Source organism: Gorilla gorilla, chromosome 11 (assembly GCF_029281585.2).
Source record: "Gorilla gorilla gorilla isolate KB3781 chromosome 11, NHGRI_mGorGor1-v2.1_pri, whole genome shotgun sequence".
Taxonomy (NCBI): domain Eukaryota; kingdom Metazoa; phylum Chordata; class Mammalia; order Primates; family Hominidae; genus Gorilla; species Gorilla gorilla.
Genome location: NC_073235.2, coordinates 61,576,429 through 61,594,195, shown reverse-complemented (window position 1 = coordinate 61,594,195; position 17,767 = coordinate 61,576,429). Strand labels below are relative to the sequence as shown.

Here is a 17,767-nt window from a genome sequence, read left to right as displayed (position 1 = left end):
CCTTGAATAGATACTGTTTTCTTTTAACTATGACCTATTTTATTCCCCACCTTGATTAAGTGATGGGAAGCACATTTCAATCACCCTTCCTGTTACTGCAGGCAGAAATGCCAGGTAGGACGATGCAACCTCTCCAGGGTATGAAAACCATGTTATCAATGGCTAGTAATTTACCTCCTCCAGCTTCACTGGCAGGTGTTTCCATTGGAACATTTACACACCACAGACAGTCCCACCTACCCCAAAATGCTTTCCATTGCACAGCATCAAATGCAATCACACTGTCTCAGATGGGAGACTGGGGCCTGGAAGGTAACCCTGAGGAACAGGGATCACAGCTAGAACCTCCCTACAACCGGTCAGCTCAGGCTCTAACATTCTCACCACTTCACACGTTTAAGAGCTTTAATTTGGGGAAAAAGATAGAGATCCCCAAAACAGATACATTTTTAATGAGTATTTTAAATACATAAGGAGTCAGCACACTTTGTTACAAAGGGTATGACAGTAAATATTTCAGGCTTTGCAGGTTACATATAGCCTCTGTCACTCATACACACACACACTCCTTTGCTTCTTTTAAAATCATCAATTCCCTTAAGTCCAAAAATAAAAGTCCAGAAAGGGCAAGGGGACACACAGACATCTATAAGAACCTCTCTGTTCATAATAAATAAAAATATATACGCATACAAGTAAGTCAAAGTCACAGTTTGCAAAGATAACAAAATTATCAAAGGGAATAAAGCCATCCAATAAGGCGTTTTAAATTGGCAGAAATGGCTTTTGATAACAGTTCTTTATTTTAAAATGTTTTTACCATTACAGGCTGTGAAAAGGGATTTCAATTCATAATGGAAGAAAATGTCAATCTGAGAGATGAATGTTTAAAGGCAGCTATGCAGAATGGCAACATCCAACATCACAGATTAAAGTACATAGAGTGCAGCATTAGAGACAGCTTTAAAAAATGAGGGCAACGAAGGCAAGGAGATGAAAGTAAAAGCATATTTCAGGAAGGGAAGGCCTGAGAAAGGCAAGGGTGCACTTAGACACTCAGGTAAATAGGTCTGCAGAGGCAGGAAATAAGATTTCCATTTATTGTGCCACTGAAGTGGCTGAGGTGGGGTGGGGCGATAGAAGCTTAGAATAGAAAAAGAAAGATGTTCTGTTTATCCAGCTCCAGAAAACGGAACTTGTGCAATGCATTTAACTAGGGCATTAAATGTGTTAGGGCACCTTTTGTGCAGTCCCTGCCTTACAGTGCACTAATGTTTCTTAAAGGTTTTATAACCACATAACTCTACATACACACACACACACACACACACACACACACACACACACACACACACACACACACACAACCCTACCCCTATATTTACAGAAAACTGAAAGATTTCTTCCACAAGATCCAGTATCATTTTTGGACCCTTCCGAAGACTACAACTAAAAGCACTTTAAGCCATTTTATGTCTTATAGAATCTCCTAATATTCAGGCAGAACATTTTGAAAATAAATGCATCCAAGAAAACAATTTTCAAAAACTTTATTCAGACAATCATGATTAATTCTCAAACAGTACCACTAAGAGGCAAGAAAGCAGCTAACTCCTAGGGTACAAGAAACCTAGCCAACAGGACAGCATATCCTTGTCTCCAAAAATCCACCCAGTGGGATCTAAATAGAGATCAGTAAATACTGTCCGCATGGTTTTATTCTTAATACTCAGTGGTTATAGAACCAAACGTACAAATGTGCCTTATCCTGAAACAGATGAGTAAACAGACTGGCATTTCCTCTCTAATTGTCAAAGTTTTCCTTTTAAGACATATCAGCGTGCAAGAGTTTCTGTGCTTTAAAAATAAATGACCTCAGAAAAACTCCCACCCCCAAACTCCCAGAGGGGTGCAATTTAAAATAAATGCTCTTTTTTTTTTTAAGATGTATTAGGTGCCAGGACAGGGTTCTGGGTGCTTTATACATATATTATTTAAACTTAATCTTCACAGCCACCCCACAAATTAGCCATTGCTATTAGCCCCCTTTTCAGATGAAGAAACTGAGGCACAGAAAGGATCAAGTATCTTGCCCAAGGCCACTCTGGCATATATCAGAGCTGAGTCTGAACCCAGGCAGCGGGATCCAGAGTCCACTGTCTCAGTATTGCTCCCCTTGGAGAAGGCTACTGAGAGAGGCTTTCAACATTATGTCATTTTGCATACTTAAGAAGGAAAACCAAAAATAGTATATGTAGGTCTACGCACAGTACTGGGCCACCACAGAGGGAAAAAAAAAAAAAAAAAAAAAAAAACACCCTCTTCCCTCGTCTATTTTCACTTTTCATGCCGGCTGGTTAATTAGCTCCACAGCACTCCTGCAGCACTCCTTTTGGGAGGTACCCAGGCCCAGTGATCATTAATCTTCTCTCAGTCACACCTCATGCTGTCACCATACAAGCTAAATGGATCCAGGATAGGTGTTCAGTCATCAAGCACCCTAGTTTCCTCTCCTCTCCGTGGGTACTGGACATTTATTAACTCTTGCAGCATTTGGGCCTGCTGCTTCTGCAGCACAGTGGCGCTGGGTCCGGTCATTCTGCCTGGCCCAATGAAAGGTGAAGTCGCGAGCTAGCTGTGGTGGAAGGCAACCTGGCAGGATTCATCGTCGATCTGCATGGAATTTGGGATTCTACATTTCCTTGCCAGCACAGACTTGTCCAGGTCCACCAGTCCTGTGGAACACACTGCAGCTTGAATTCTGTGGCTCTGCCAGGCCTACTGATGCTACACCTGATTAGAGCAGCAGTTCCCAACACCCTCCACACAGAGGGACCCCCGATCCCTGCCGAACGAGGCTGTTTTAACTGGTTGGGAAAATGGCACAGGCGATGGTCCTTAAAGCTCACCAAGTGATTTTACTGTGCAGCCAGGACCGAGAGCCACAGAAGCAAGAAGGTGGTCAAAAAGATCTGGAATGCTTATGCTACTTCCCAAGACAAAGAGGTCGGGAGAAAAGGAACTACAAGGCCTACTGTACTAAGTAATGCAGATGATTAAAATAAAAGTTTCCATTCCAAATGTACATTCCTTGAGGGTATATGTGTATATATATGTGTATCTACATATGTATGTATGCACACACATTATGTTTACATCTATACAAACATGGACACTTGTACCTGCATGGAGGGTCTCGAGAAGGATACACATCGAACCAGTAGCAGTGGCTGCCTCTGGGAATGGGAACTGATCAACTGAAGCATGGGTGTTAAGATACACACGTTTAGATGGTTTATATTTTCTCCTATGTGCACATTTCCTGTAAATATTTAAATGTACATTCCCAAGGATTGAGCCATGTGTCAATTTTAAGATCTTTAGGATAAATGGGCCACCTACTAAGGCCTAACTTGGCAAGTGGGTGAAATGGAGCTCTGTTCCACAAAGCATGTGCTCGAAGTGACACGTGTGTAGGCACTGCTCGGAGGCAGGCTTGTTTGCAGCTGACTACAGTGGACACGGGCATGACAGGAAGAAGAGTGCCAGTGCCCTGCTCTGAAGGTTGGATGCCAGCAGTGCTGAGCCTGCCACACTCCTGTCATTGATGGGCTCTGGGTCAGCTGGCATTTCTTCTCTTCCCACCCTTCTGTTTCTCTTCCAGGTCCTGGTCATCTCTGCTGTTGGTGGCTGGGTGTGGGCACACTTGCAGATGCCTGCTCACATGGGACATGCATAATCCAAAGCACTAGGAAAACATCCAGTCTGCCAGGGAGGAAAGAGGGAAAGAGAGACATGAGGGTTGGAGTGTAATGGGAGGACAGGGAAGAAAACAGATGCTAAAAAGGAAGGAAATGAGGCAGGACAGGACCAAGGAACTGAGAAGTAAAGAGAAGAGGGGGAACAGCCACTCAAGGAGCAGGGAGGGGTGGAGGTGGGGTACAGGCGATAAACGCATGAATTCCTGTTTCTTTTTAAAACTGCATCTGGCTAGCAGTCCTGGCAAGGCCTCTCCCAATACCCTAGTAAAATATCTAACTACAAAGTAAGAAAACTCACAAGTGCAAAAAAACCATACTAAAAGGAAGAGACTGCCAGAAAAGGAAAGAATTTCCAGTAATTTTAAAGATGACAAAAGAGGATCCTTTGTTGTTGGCATAAACAATTGGTGGCCTAACCACACTCCAGTCTATAAAACATCAGAGCCCAGCCCACCGTGGAGGGGGGAAGATAGCAAACCCCTGACCCTGGAGTCGGCCTCTGTATCTCCACCCTGTGCCCACCAGCAGGAACAACAGCTCCAGATCAGTAAAACCCGGCTGATTACATCTTTTCTCTTTTGATAAGCCTCCCCCAACCACCACCCAAAATAATCAATGACAGGACTGAGAAAACATAGCTTATTAGTGAAAGGAAAGAGAACATCTGCTTGAACACTCAAAGACGACTGAGAACAAAATTCTGTCAACCGCTTGGTACCATCAACAGAATATAGGATGGCCTGGCCTCCAGACCCTTCATAGGGTGTTTCTTTCCTGATGACAATCCATACCGGGGGTGTCTAATCTTTTGGCTTCCTTGGGCCACATTGGAAGAAGAATTGTCTTGGGCCACACGTAAAATACACTAATGATAGCTGATGAGTTTTAAAAAAAAGTCACAAAAAAAGTCTCATAATGTTTTAAGAAAGTTTACAAATTTTTGTTGGGCCGCATTCAAAGCCGTCCTGGGCCTCATGTGGCCCACAGGCCGTGGGTTGGACAAGCTTGAGCTATACTACAGACTAAGGCATTCTATACTATATATCTATACTACAGACTATTAAAGATAAGGAAAGAAAAGCAGGAAATTTAAAAAGCATGATCCACATTTCAGGTAGTCAAGGAAAACTGATACTATAGAAAACTTAGTCCATGATAAAGAGAATAAGCTCGGGAAGGTTTCCCCAAGAAGCAGAGGGAAGGAGCTAAAATTTTAACAATGTGAGAAAATATTACAGATATGGGAAACAAAAACCTTTCTGAGAAGAAATAAGGACAAGATAAAGTAATTTTTCTAAAAACCTAAGAAAAATTATCACAGGCTTCCAGGTAAGCATTAAAAAGGTGTTTTACTAGGATACAAACAAAACCTTGGAGCCTCTGAAAGGCACCAGAGCCCGACTGCACTCAGAACTCTTGTGTTAGTTTCCTGGGGCTGCTGTAACAAAGTTCCATAAATAGGGTGGCCTAAACAACAGAAGTTTACTTTCTCACATTTCTGGAGGCTCCAAGTCCAACATCAAGGTATCAGGCAAGGCCATGATCTCTCTGAAGGCTCTCGGGGAGAATCTAGTTCATGCCTTTCTCTTCCTTTCTGGTGTGGTCAGCAATCCTTGACATTCCTTGGATTATAGATTCATGCCTCAAATCTCTGCCTACGTCATCACATCACATTCTCCCTCTGTGTCTGTGTCTCCTAAGGACAACAGTCCTACTAGATTAGGACCCACCCTAACCTAGTGTGACTTCATCTGAACTTCCTGACATCTGCAACGAGCAAATTTCCAAACAGGATCACTTTAACAGGTATCAAGGGTTGAGACTTCAATGTACCTTTTTGGTGAACACAATTTCACCCACAACCCTTGTCCCCTCCCCTCCAACACCGAAAGCCTGAAATCAAAAAAGCAACATTGGCCAGGTGTAATCGTGTAATCCAATTACAGGATTACACCTGTAATCCCAACCCTGTGGGAGCAAAGGTAGGAGGACCGCTTGAGCCCAGGAGGTTGAGGCTGAAGTGAACTGTGATTGTGCCACTGTACAGCAGCCTGGGCAACAAAAGGAGACCCTGTCTCAAAAAAAACAAAAACAAAACAAACAAACAACAAACAACAATGACCAAAAAAAAAAAACCCCAGAAAAACAAAAAAAGCAACATCTACAAAACTTGAGGGAGAAAAAAAGCACGGCCAAATCTTCTAAAACCGCACCAGGCTATTGTACATGAGATCAACCAGAAAACATTCTCAGATGCTCAAAAGCTCAGAAAATGTACAACCCATTTATCCTTCTGAAAGAAACAAGTTCCTTCAGAGAAAAAACAGAATCCACTACTCAACAGTGGGGACACTATGGTTTTTAAAAAATATAAGAAACTGTATAAGTCCTGGCCTTCCAGCACTTCACTCAACTGCCCCTCTTCCACAGCCTTCTCTTTCAGGAAACGGGCTTTTTGAACCACATCCTTCACCCCACAGTGCAGAAAGAATCTCTTACTTTTTCTGGAGATCCCTAAAGCAATAACTGATGCTGCCTGCCAGAACTCGCTAACAATAGCTTACATTTTTCACGATTGGGACGCTGGGCAAGGAAAGCTCTCTTTACCCCCACCCACCCCTCTAAACAAGCAGAGTAGCACGGAACACCACAATGACTGTTTTCATTGCCAAGGAACTCAAATTACAAAAAAAAAAAAAATCAGTTTACCATATGAACATTTTCAAAAACATGTAGAAAAAACATTTAAGCTAGTATACACAATCTTTTATATGCTGTCTGATAACTATGGAAAAATAAGTAAGATACATGACCCAAAAGTTCAAAGGCAGTCAGTAAGATGATGGTGGTTATTTTGAAGGGAGTGGAAGTATGAACGGTTTTTTCCCCTTCCTTTTACATTTTCAGTTTGACATACATTCTGACATGTTTTATAAAATAAAATATACTTTATTTTCCAGTGAACATTTATTTGAAACTCAAATTTGTATCCATCTCCCTTTATTTCCAGAGGTTCCCCTGCAAGCTGCCACATTGGACACCTGCCAAGTTCTTGAGGCTCCTGCTGTCATGAGTCCTCTTCCAGGAAGGTCTCACTTTTCCCCTATTCAGGCACCTCGAGCTATGCCCACTGTTGTTGCTCAATCTGCCTGCCACACACTTGCCCTTGTCCATTCAGCTCCAACTGACCATATCCAGGTCTCTCTAATGTCAGATGGTCTTTCCTATTGATTGTTCTCACAATGAAGTTCTGGATCAGCTTCACCCTACAGACACTGCAGGGTCCAAGATCCAGTGCCTCACCCTAGGTGCTTCAAAGCACTTAAAAGGAGCCTCACTGCCCCAGCTATCTGCAATCTCAACCAGTTAATGCTTTAACATTAAACTTCCTCAAAAAAAAATCCAAATACACCCTCTTAATTTATAATAACAGAGAACTCCACATTTTTTTCACAGCACTTTCTTGAAGGTGACATGAGAAATGACAACAGTAGTGGACCACCATGCTGCACCTGTCACGTCTATGTTAATAGTGCCCCCGGAGCTGTGCAATGAGGCCAACCCAGGGACAACAACTAACCACAGGATACCCCACTGCTAAAGCCATTCTCCATCCCAATTACTCACCAAGCCCTGAGATTACTGCCAGAGGCCACTTATCCTCGAACTTCACATACTGTTTCATTCCTGAGTAACATGACAGGATTTACATTGAGTACTGTTTTACCTATGTGTGTATGCCTGATAGAGTTTGAACATCTGCCCCTTTGAAATTTCATGTGGTAATGTAATCCCCACTAGGTGGGGCCTAGTGAGAGGTGTTGGGTCATGGGGGTGGATCCTTCATGAATGGCTCGGTGCCCTCCCAGCAGTAATGAGTGAGTTCTCACTCTATTCGTTCACTAGAGATCTGATTATTAAAAAGAGCCTGGCACCTCCTCCCGTGCCATGTGACATGCCTGCTTCCCCCTTGGCTTTCTACCAGGAATAAAGGCTTCCTGAGGCCTCACCAAAGCAGATGCTGGCACTACAGCCTGCAGAACTGTGAGACAAAATAACCCCCCTTTCTTTATAAATTACCCAGCCTCAGGTATTCCTTTATAGCAATGCAAAATGGACCAACACAATGCCCATTGTGTATATCGGCCCTAATAATGATGATCAAGCTGGCAGTTCTTAAGGCCTTCCTTTGTGTGCCAGACATCTTGCTAAGCACTTTACATCTATATATCAAGTCCATTTTGAGTTGCTATAAAAGAATACCTGAGACTAGGCAATTAATAAAGAAAAGAGAGTTCTTTAGCTCATCGTTCTGCAGGCTGAGAAGTTCAAGGGCAAGGCCATGGCTTCCCCATGCATCACAACACGGCAGAGACAGTCAAACGGGAAGTGGACACAAGCAAAGAGGGGAAAAGCTGAGAAGTATCCTGGCTTTGTTACAACCCACTCTCTCTGGAACTAATCCATTCCCATGAGGACTTACCCAGTCTTCCCACAGCAAGAACTCTGACTTGCTGCAGGAGAACAGCACCAAGCCATTCATGAGGTTTTGGTGAGAACAAACCACAGCAATACATTAACTTGAATACACTAATTATTCACCCCATTCCATTTGAAATGACACTGTCATTGCCCCCTTGCTGCAGATGAGGAAATCAAGGCTTGGAGGAGGGCTAAGTTGCCTAGGATCCCCTACCCTGAAAGTGGCAGATCCAGAATTGAACCCAGGCAGTTTGACTCCAGAGTCAGAACTCTTAACCACAGTACCACACTGGACTGTCCCAGATAGCATATTCCCTAACCAAGGTGTATACTGAGCATGGAGCATTGCTTGGTGCTTAAGAAAGTCTGACTTAGCCCCAGATAATTTAGCAAGTCATGTTTCCCTGAGTGATAATTGTCAGGAACATTCTGTCATGTTGGACATGCTGACATTTTGGGGGTGGAAAAATAAGTGGAAGGGAAAAAGACTTTTAGAACAATACTCTAAGCAGTACACCACCCCCTCACTAACTACTCAAATCCAAACTCTGGCAGTCCCGTCAGCAAAGCTGTCTGCCAAAAGGCCTCCTTACAAGAGAAGGGAGAGAATAAAAGGGAGCTGCTACCATTTATCTTACCTCGCCTCCTTACAAGGAAAACGGGATCATTTTGGGGGAAAAAATGCCTCAAAGTTTCTAGGCAGTATTTAAAGTTTCTTCCCCACAAAAACATGTTCAAAAATACTACCAACTTAGCTCACATTCTAGAAAAAAGCAGACTAAATCTGCCATGTACATGTGGCTATATAACAAGGTCTTTCCCAGGCCTGTATTGGGGGGGAGCTAGGAGTGACGAAGAAAATGAAATGACCGCATTTTTTTTTTTTTTTTTGAGATGGAGTCTTGCTCTGTCACCCAGGCTGGAGTGCAGTGGCACGATCTCGGCTCACTGCACCCTCTACCTCCCAGGTTCAAGCCATTCCCCTGCCTCAGCCTTCTGAGTAGCTGGGATTACAGGCATCCACCACCACCCCCGGCTAATTTTTGTATTTTTAGTGGAGAGGGGGTTTCGCCATGTTGGCCAGGATGGTCTCGAACTCCTGACCTCATGATCCGCCCGCCTCGGCCTCCCAAAGCGTTTGAATTACAGGCGTAAGCCACCATGCCCAGCTGATGACTGCATTTTTCTATATCTCATTTGTATGTATCTTGTATATTTTGTTTACTTTATCCCTATTCCACCATCAGCACCAAAAAAAAAAAAAAAATTCACTGCTCAGTTTTCCAAACAGCAGTCTCAATGACATGTCTCGTAAAATATCTTAGCAACAATGTCAATATTGTCTGACTACAGCTAACCATATTAACATTCCATTCTAATCATGAATTCTCAAATATAAAATGGAATGTGAATTACTTACTTCATTCATTTTTTGAGTGTTACTCTGGGAAAAGAGCCCTCTAACAATTCTATAAATTGGCATGTAAATTAAGCATCAAAATTACGTTCAATAGCTATTACTTTTTGTGTATCTAACTTGCAAGTATCAGTATGAAAATAAGCAAATGTTGACAAGGAAATCAACATAAGTATAAGAACCAAACAAAATACACTGACAAATTACTTTGATCAAATACTCTTCCTTTGTTATTTCTCTAATGGAACCCTTTCACTCATCTGCTTGTAGATTTGTATTCCAAGTTTATCTTTACAGTACTGCCAAAAACAGAGTTTACTAGATAATGAGGGATCTTCTAAGAGTTTTTAAAGTCACATACAACATGGCTGGTGGGGGCAGGCCCTGTGGAGACCCAGGAACAAACAGCATACTAGTGACTCCCAAACATGGCTAACCATTCAAAAATCGTTATTAAAAAAAAAAAATAGGCCAGGTATGGTGGCTTATGCCTGTAATCCCAGCACTTTGGGAGGCCAAGGCAGGCAGATCACTTGAGGCCAGGAGTTCAAGACCAGCCTGGCGGTCTTGAACCAACATGGTGAAACCCCATCCCTACTAAAAATACAAAAATTAGCTGGACATATGGTGAGTGCCTGTAGTCCCAGCTACTCAGGAAGATGAAGCAGGAGAATCACTTGAACCCAGGTGGTGGAGGTTGCAGTGAGCTGAGATTGTGCCAATGCACTCCAGCCTGGGAGACAAAGCAAGACTCTGTCTTAAATAAATAAAGAATAAAAATATAAATAAAAATAGATGCTTGGACCCCAACACTAAATTCGGTAGGTCTTAAGGGAATTTGAGTCACAAGGGCCTAGGTGAACCAGCCAGGTTTAGGAATCATTGCACTACACAATTACAGTAGAGCCCATTCTTGTAAAGCCAAAGGTGAACACTGACTCTTTGAATGTGCATGCATCTTTGAAGACACAGAGTTTTCTGGTTTTAGGTCCCTGCATTCAGGCCTCATATCCCTGCCCCCTTCTGTCTCCTAGTGAACACATATCCCCCAAGCCTGTTTACAGCAACTGTCCCTACAGCACTCTGCTAACGACATGCCTATTACCATGGCTTTTTCCTCCATCTGCTGCAGATGAAAGGCGAGGGTCATGTTTGCCACACAGACAAGTGAGCTAGGAAACAAAAATATCCTAGATGCCACCACTTACCAAAGTCAAAAGGAGAGTGTAAAGGAGCAGAAAAGCAAGACAAAATGGTATAGAAATTACCTAAATTATAATAAAAGCAAACATTTGTAAGATGCTTACTGTGGTTCAGGCACTGTTCTAAGCACCGTCTTTTTTTTTTTTTTTAACAAGTTTAAAACATGTATTTTAAATACAATTTACAAAATACTTAATCTGCTGACTCAGGAGCCCTCGGTACAGGGTCGGGTGGCAGTGGGCAGCTGCCCGCTACACCAGCAGAGCAAGACTGCAGGAGTGTGGCCCTCTCTCCCATGCCCTTCTGTTCTGACACCCAAGGGGCCTGTGTGCACCCCTGGGATCACATGACCAGAAAACAGGACCCCAGAGGTTTCTTTAGTCTCTGTTTACTAGGGAGGCTGAGTATAGCCCTGCTGGCCCATCTCTGAGCAGGGCACCCCCAGATGGGGCAGAGCAGGCTATGGCTTGGCTGGGCAGGGCAGGGCAGGGCTGGGCAGCAGGTGGGCTCTGGAAGGGTCTGATGGTAGCATATAGGGTGTTGCCTCCTGCCTGCAGGTGGGGAGCACCCTGATCGAGTGGGCTGAGAAGGGCTGGTCACTGCACCTGGATCCCCCAGCTCCTTTGGTTATAGGCTAACATCAGAGAAGTGGCTCTTGGGAAGCGGTTAGCTGGAAGGTCTGAGGCCTGGCCCATGGGGCCAGGGAGGAGCTGGGGGAAGGGGACAGTACCGTGAAGGCAGATAACGGGGCAGCAGCCTCAGGTTTCTGCCCCGCCCCTCCAATCTCTCTAGGGTTTTCCAAGCCAAAGCCTTTCACTTACTTTAAAATACAAAAGGAAAAAAAAAGCATATAAGCAAAGTTACAGACAACTATACTCCCATACACAAAATCCAAACTGTTTTCTCATCTCCCATCAATTTCTCCCCAACACAATACAGTTGCCCGTTTTCTTTTTAGAACTTTTTCCTGCCACATCTCCATTTGGGAAGCTATGACTGCTGGTGGTGACAGGCACACAGAGGGTAGACCCCATCTTCGGCCAGAGGGAGGTAGGAGCACCAATCCCTGCCACATTCTCAATCCACAGACACCCACAGCCAACCTTTACTTTGGCCCCACTAGACGGCAGTGGGGCAAGAACAGGTGGTCCCAGTGGCTAAGCAGCCAGCACTTCTGGCCTTCCCACCTAGACTATCTCTGTACCCTTCTCTAATTGAAAGGACAGTCTCCCTTTGGGCCAGAAACCACCATTACATGAGGGATGGACACTATACATTTTGAATGTGGACACTTGGTTATGACAGTGCAACTATAAAGATAGCCAATTTTCTTCCTTGTCTTCTCCTGAAGATAATCCTCCCTCTTACTGACTGAAGCTCTGGTTCCAGCTCTGCTCATGGGCAATGCCTGGCTTTATACAGTTATAAGGCCATGCTATGAACTAGCTGCTGTCTCGACAGCTGGCCCTTCCTCCTGAGAGGAGGATGTGGTGGGACATGGCTTGCTGGGCCTGGCCTACCATTCCCACAGGGAGCCCAAGGTGGAGTGAGCCTGTGAAAATTAGCTTGCCACCTTGGCACCATAAGCTGCTCTAATCACAATACCATACCAACCAACCACTCCAAAACCTACCTGCTGGTCAGGAGTTGGGAGGCCGTCTGGCTGGCTGAGGGATAGGGCACAGTGCCACAGAAGGCATCAGAAACCCAAGAGGAGCCAGGCTGTATACAGAGCTGCTCTGGGCAGCTGAACTCTTAGCCTCTTCCACCTCAAGGAGCCAAAGCAAATCTCAGGCTCCAGGGGCAGAGGAGGAACTGTCTTCATTCCAGGCCCTCGCTCTGGAAAAAGGGGTGATGCGTAGCCTAGGCCTATGGGGAACCAGTCTATCATCAATCTTTGCAAAGCTATTCTTTTTCCAACTTTATTCAGAATGCTCTGCCTTCAAGGTACAGATTTTACATAGGAAATATACCAGGTATAGTTACTGAGCTGGGGTCATCAATAGAGATGGAGCACCACAGACTCTTAAGAGTTCTAGCCATGCTAGAGTGGGAAGATCTATCCACCTTCTGATCGTACGAGGCAGAAGCCTCCAGGTCCTGGAGCCAGGCTTTCTCCTGGTTTTCCCTGTGCTGATGGCAAATACTGAACAAGTCTCACATCCTTTACTTCTAAGCCCAGAAATGCAGTCTCACTCCCTGACACTCTCTGCTCTCTTCTAGAAGCAGTAAGCCTGACTGGTAGGGAAACCACCCTGAGGGGTATGCGAAGGGGAAGTCTGTTCACTTTCCCTGTCTCCCAAAATACAAGAGGTGGGGTAACACCCTCCCCAGGCTCTCCGGGCCTACAGAGCTAGCCCAGTCTCCAGGCAAGGCCCAGATGCCCTGGGACTTAGCTCGGGGAGGGAGGTATAGGCATGGGGTGCCCATTTGTCCCGGGGGTTGCAGAGCCCTGCCCCTTTTCTGGGTGGCAGTAGGAACACAGAAGCTAAGGTCACCAAAATCCTATGTTTTTAGGGAATTTCCCAGAAACATTTTCAAGTAGACTACCAAACTACCCTTTCTCAATTACAAATTCGTTAAACTTCTAAAACCCCTCCCATGCACTTCTTATAAATTAGATATTTGTCTAAACAAACAAAAATAGGGGCAAAAGGATATTTTCAAAGGAAACTTACTTTTTACATGATGAAGACATGCACTTGGGGGTGGGTAGGTGTGAGTTCTCATTTGTGTTTTGAAATCCCAAATTAATGAGCATGATAAACTGTTATTGCAGGCACTGGCTTTACCCTAAGTGGCACTGTCTGAGTCCGTGATGGGTTCCCTCAACCTTCCACTAACTCCGCCCACCCTTTCCCTTTCTATTGATTTGGGACAGCCCTTGTCAACAAAGCACAGTAATTTATTTAATCTTCACAATGGAGAGGACATAGATACTGTTATTATCCCCCATTGTATAGATGCAGGTGAACCCAAGCAGCCTGGCTGCTATACTGCCCAAAACATAGGCTTTGGAGACAAACTAGGTTCAAACCATGGCTCTGACACTCAGTAACTATGTAGTCTTAAGCTAGTACTTTGACCTCTATTAATAAGCTATTGATGATGTAACTGTTTATAAACATGCAGCACACTGTCTGATACACAGCAGACACTCAAAAAAAAAAAAAAAGACACACACACTTTTCAGCCAAGTGAGGTTGCTCACACCTGTAATCCCAGTTACTAGGGATGCTAAGGCAGGAGGATCGCTTGAGTTCAGGAATTCAAGATCAGCCTGGACAATATAGTGAGACCCCATCTCTTTAAAAAACAACAACAACTTCTCATAGTGCTATCATATTTTCTCCAAAAGATTCACTTTTTGCTGAACTGAGATTCACCTTCTGGTTTCTAATATCTTGAGCATTATCTCATCCCTCCCCCAAACATTTAAGTACCAAAAACCCCCAATATAAATTTAAATATCTCTACAAATATATTTTATTGTTCCTTGCTTAATGGGCATTTCCCAAAAGCAGGTATACCATAGGTTTAAAAAAATACAAAAAAAAAAAACAACCCTATATCTTCAACACTATCATGCCTGAAGTTTTTTTAAAAAATATTTAACCCTCATAATTACTTAATGATACAGAGCGATACTAACTTCATTTTGTAGGCAAGAAAACAGGTTCAGAAAAACTTATTCAAAGAAAACTGTAGGCATATTCAAACAGACTCTTACGTTACTTAAGTTTTTTGAAACCAAACCAGCAGAGTTATTCACCCTTAAGATGCTGCTTCCAGAAATCAGAAGGATTAGAGGTACTGTTGGAGGAGTCCAATAACCATGGTAACAATTTAATGGATGGAGGGGGAAAACAATCCTCCAGAATCTCTAATCTTCAGAATCTTGGAGCTAAGGATGTAGCTCTAAGAGGTTTAATCAGATTAGTAGAATCAAAACTCACAGACAAAGCAGGGAAATAAAGAGAGCTGACCTCCATGAAATATTGCTTTGTAACCTCTTAGTTTTCAACAGTGAATTTACAGAATTGATACAAAATCCTTCACTTAATCCTATAAAAAATAAAGGATGACTTACATGTATCTTTTCAGGCTTTATAATTCAAAATTAAACAAGACACACATTTGCCTTGCTTAGAACTTTAGCTAGTAAGCTATCAGATGATTAACCACTTACCAAAATATTAAAACAGCTATTGAACCCAAGAGAAAAATAGGTAAACAGGTAGGAGAGAGTAAGAAATTTTAGCTTTAATTTTTGACAAATACTGACATAACATATACTATATGCCAAGCATGGGCTTGAGCCCTTTATAAATAGTAATTCATTTAATCCTCACAAGTGAATCACAGGGCACAGAAAGGTTAAGTAATTTGCCCAAGTTCACACAGCTGATAAACTGTGGAGCCAGGATACAAACCCAGGCAGTATGGTTTCAAATAGCCCATAAACATATAAAAATGTGTTTGAAATCATTCTAAAGAACTGCATAATTAAAAACAGACACAATTTTTGCCTCTCATGCTGGCAAAGATGAAATAGTTTGATCATAACCTAAGGATCTGAATAAACAAGTATTCTCTTATATTACTGGTGGAATTGTAAACTTACCACCTTTCAAAGGGACAATTTGACAAAAACTAGAAAAGTTTTAAATGAACAAACCTGTTACCCAACAGAATTTCTTACAACTATTCTTATGAAAGCACAGGCAGTTATGTACAAGGAGATTCACTCTAGAACTGACTTGTAATAAAAACAAAAAAATATAACTTAAGTGTCCATCAACAGAAGAATGAGATAAATTATAACTACCCAGTGCGACACTGAGCTACTTTTTAGAAGGCTATATATCGATATGTGCCAATACGAAAAAAATGTATAAAAATGCAATCATCATAGTAGTTTACAGAATAAGATGTATTATAAAGTCCATGTGGGGTTTCTTAAGGATCGATATATGTATTGATGTGTGTCCATATGCACATACATATATGCACAGAAGCACAGAAAATATCTTGAACGATCATCTAAGAAATTGTTAACATTAATTGCCTTTGGGGAGCGAAAAGAGAAGCAGAGAAGAAACAGGAATAGTGTCTGTTTTAATACCATCATACAGGTTTTGTTTTTATAATTGTGTACACTATTACATTTATGGAGTTTGAATGGCTTTACAAAAACAAGTGATTTTAGAATAGGATGGAATTAGGACAGTCTCAAGGATACCAAGCAAAACTTTGCTTTAAAATATTGAGACCCCACCTCTACAAAAAATTTAAAAGTTAGCCAGGTGTAGAGCTGCACGCCTGTAGCGCAGCAACTAGGGAGCCTGAGGTGGGAGGATTGCGTAATCCAGAAGTTAGAGGCTACAGTGAGCTATGATCGCACCACTGCAATTTAGCCTGGGTGACAAAGCAAGACCCTGTCTACTCAGTGATTCAGTCTAGATCAAGACCATGTAAGAATCTCACAAATAATCCTTCTAGGAAAAGAAAAAAAAATCTAAAGGAAAAAAAAAACAAAATGAACGTCCCTGAAGAAAGAAATTATAAAGAAAATTTTCTATCTTCTATCTCAGGGATAGAGATATAGAGATATAACATAGAGATATGTTTTCCTTTATGTTTACTCAGTGTGAGATAATAAAGGAAGCCAGCCAGAGACATAGTATAAACCACTAACGTACAAACACTACACTCTGAGTCCATCTTTGCTTTAACTAGCTATACGACTTTGGGTAGTTGCTCAATGCCTCTTTTTCCAGGTCTTCCTCAAGCAAGAAATTGAACTCAATTTCTAAGATCCTCCTAGATCTAAAACTTCAAAATGTCATTACTTTATCATAGTTTAAAAAAGAATCTCTACACATAATAATCTAAGAACATGCAGCCATGGATAAAAGTTTGCACTTATGATTATAGCAATTTATTAAGGAAATGTTGCTGGAACTATCCCCATCTACTGTTGGGAACTTACCAGGAGTCAGGCTTCCAGCACATCTGGGTAGAGGAGGAACTTTGACATCTTTGGCTGTGCACAAAGACAGAATGTTATCAAGTACTGTGGATGGCTTGATGACTCAATGGGGTTGCTTTTATGCTTTTATTTTGGTTTCTTTATAAATTCTTGAATGTAAGCCAATCAGACTAGTGGATCTCTAGCCTCAGCACAAACATGAAATGTTAACAACGCAGAGAAACTTTTATCTATAGAACATAGGCAGTTTCACCATCAGCGACTTCGGTAAAAATTCCCCAAGAAGCTTTCTGGATAAGTCATATAGAAAATTTGCATTACTATACACAACAGCCACATTAGGAAAAGGGAAGAACAAGACTAATAAGCCCCTCACAATCCCAACAGAAAAAAACAAGTACAAGGGCATGAAAAAGACAATCATTGAAGAAGAAATGTAACAGAGCAATAAATACTGGAAGAGCTCTACCAATCTCAAAGAAATGCTAATTAAAAACAATGAAGTGCAAGTTTTAACCTATAAAAGTGACAGAGATTACTAAAACCCAGAAATACCCCCTAGTAATAGGAATTGTGCAAGCAGGCACATTCACATACTGCTTACACAGGTGGCAACCAACATGAGCTTTCTAGAAAACAATTTGGCAAGAGGCACTAACAGCTTATAAAAAGTTCATTTCCTTTCCCTATTAACTCCATGCTTGAAAACATATTCTAAAATAAAATTCATACAAAGGTATGTATTTTCCAGAGGGTTTTTTAAATGAAAAAAATATGGAAACAAAATGGGCCCAAATAAAACCATGGTACATTGGTACAATAAAATCTTAGGCATTTTTTAAATACAAAAAAACGACATTGTATTTAAAAAAGATAAAGCAAAAAATATAGACTATCTTGGGTTATTTGCTT

General features: G+C 42.2%; 1 protein-coding gene across 11 annotated transcripts in view; it reads right to left on the bottom strand.

Moving 5' to 3' along the window:
* TANC1 (tetratricopeptide repeat, ankyrin repeat and coiled-coil containing 1) overlaps positions 1-17,767 on the bottom strand; it is a 263,670-nt gene that overhangs the window by 139,105 nt on the left and 106,798 nt on the right. The window contains exon 1 of one of the 11 annotated variants that reach the window (XM_063694863.1): positions 16,856-17,557. The exons of the other annotated variants lie outside the window; for them this stretch is intronic. The gene's annotated coding sequence lies outside the window, so the exon portion shown is untranslated. Of the gene's footprint in view, positions 1-16,855; positions 17,558-17,767 lie in introns of those variants that run through there. 11 annotated transcript variants of the gene reach the window in all.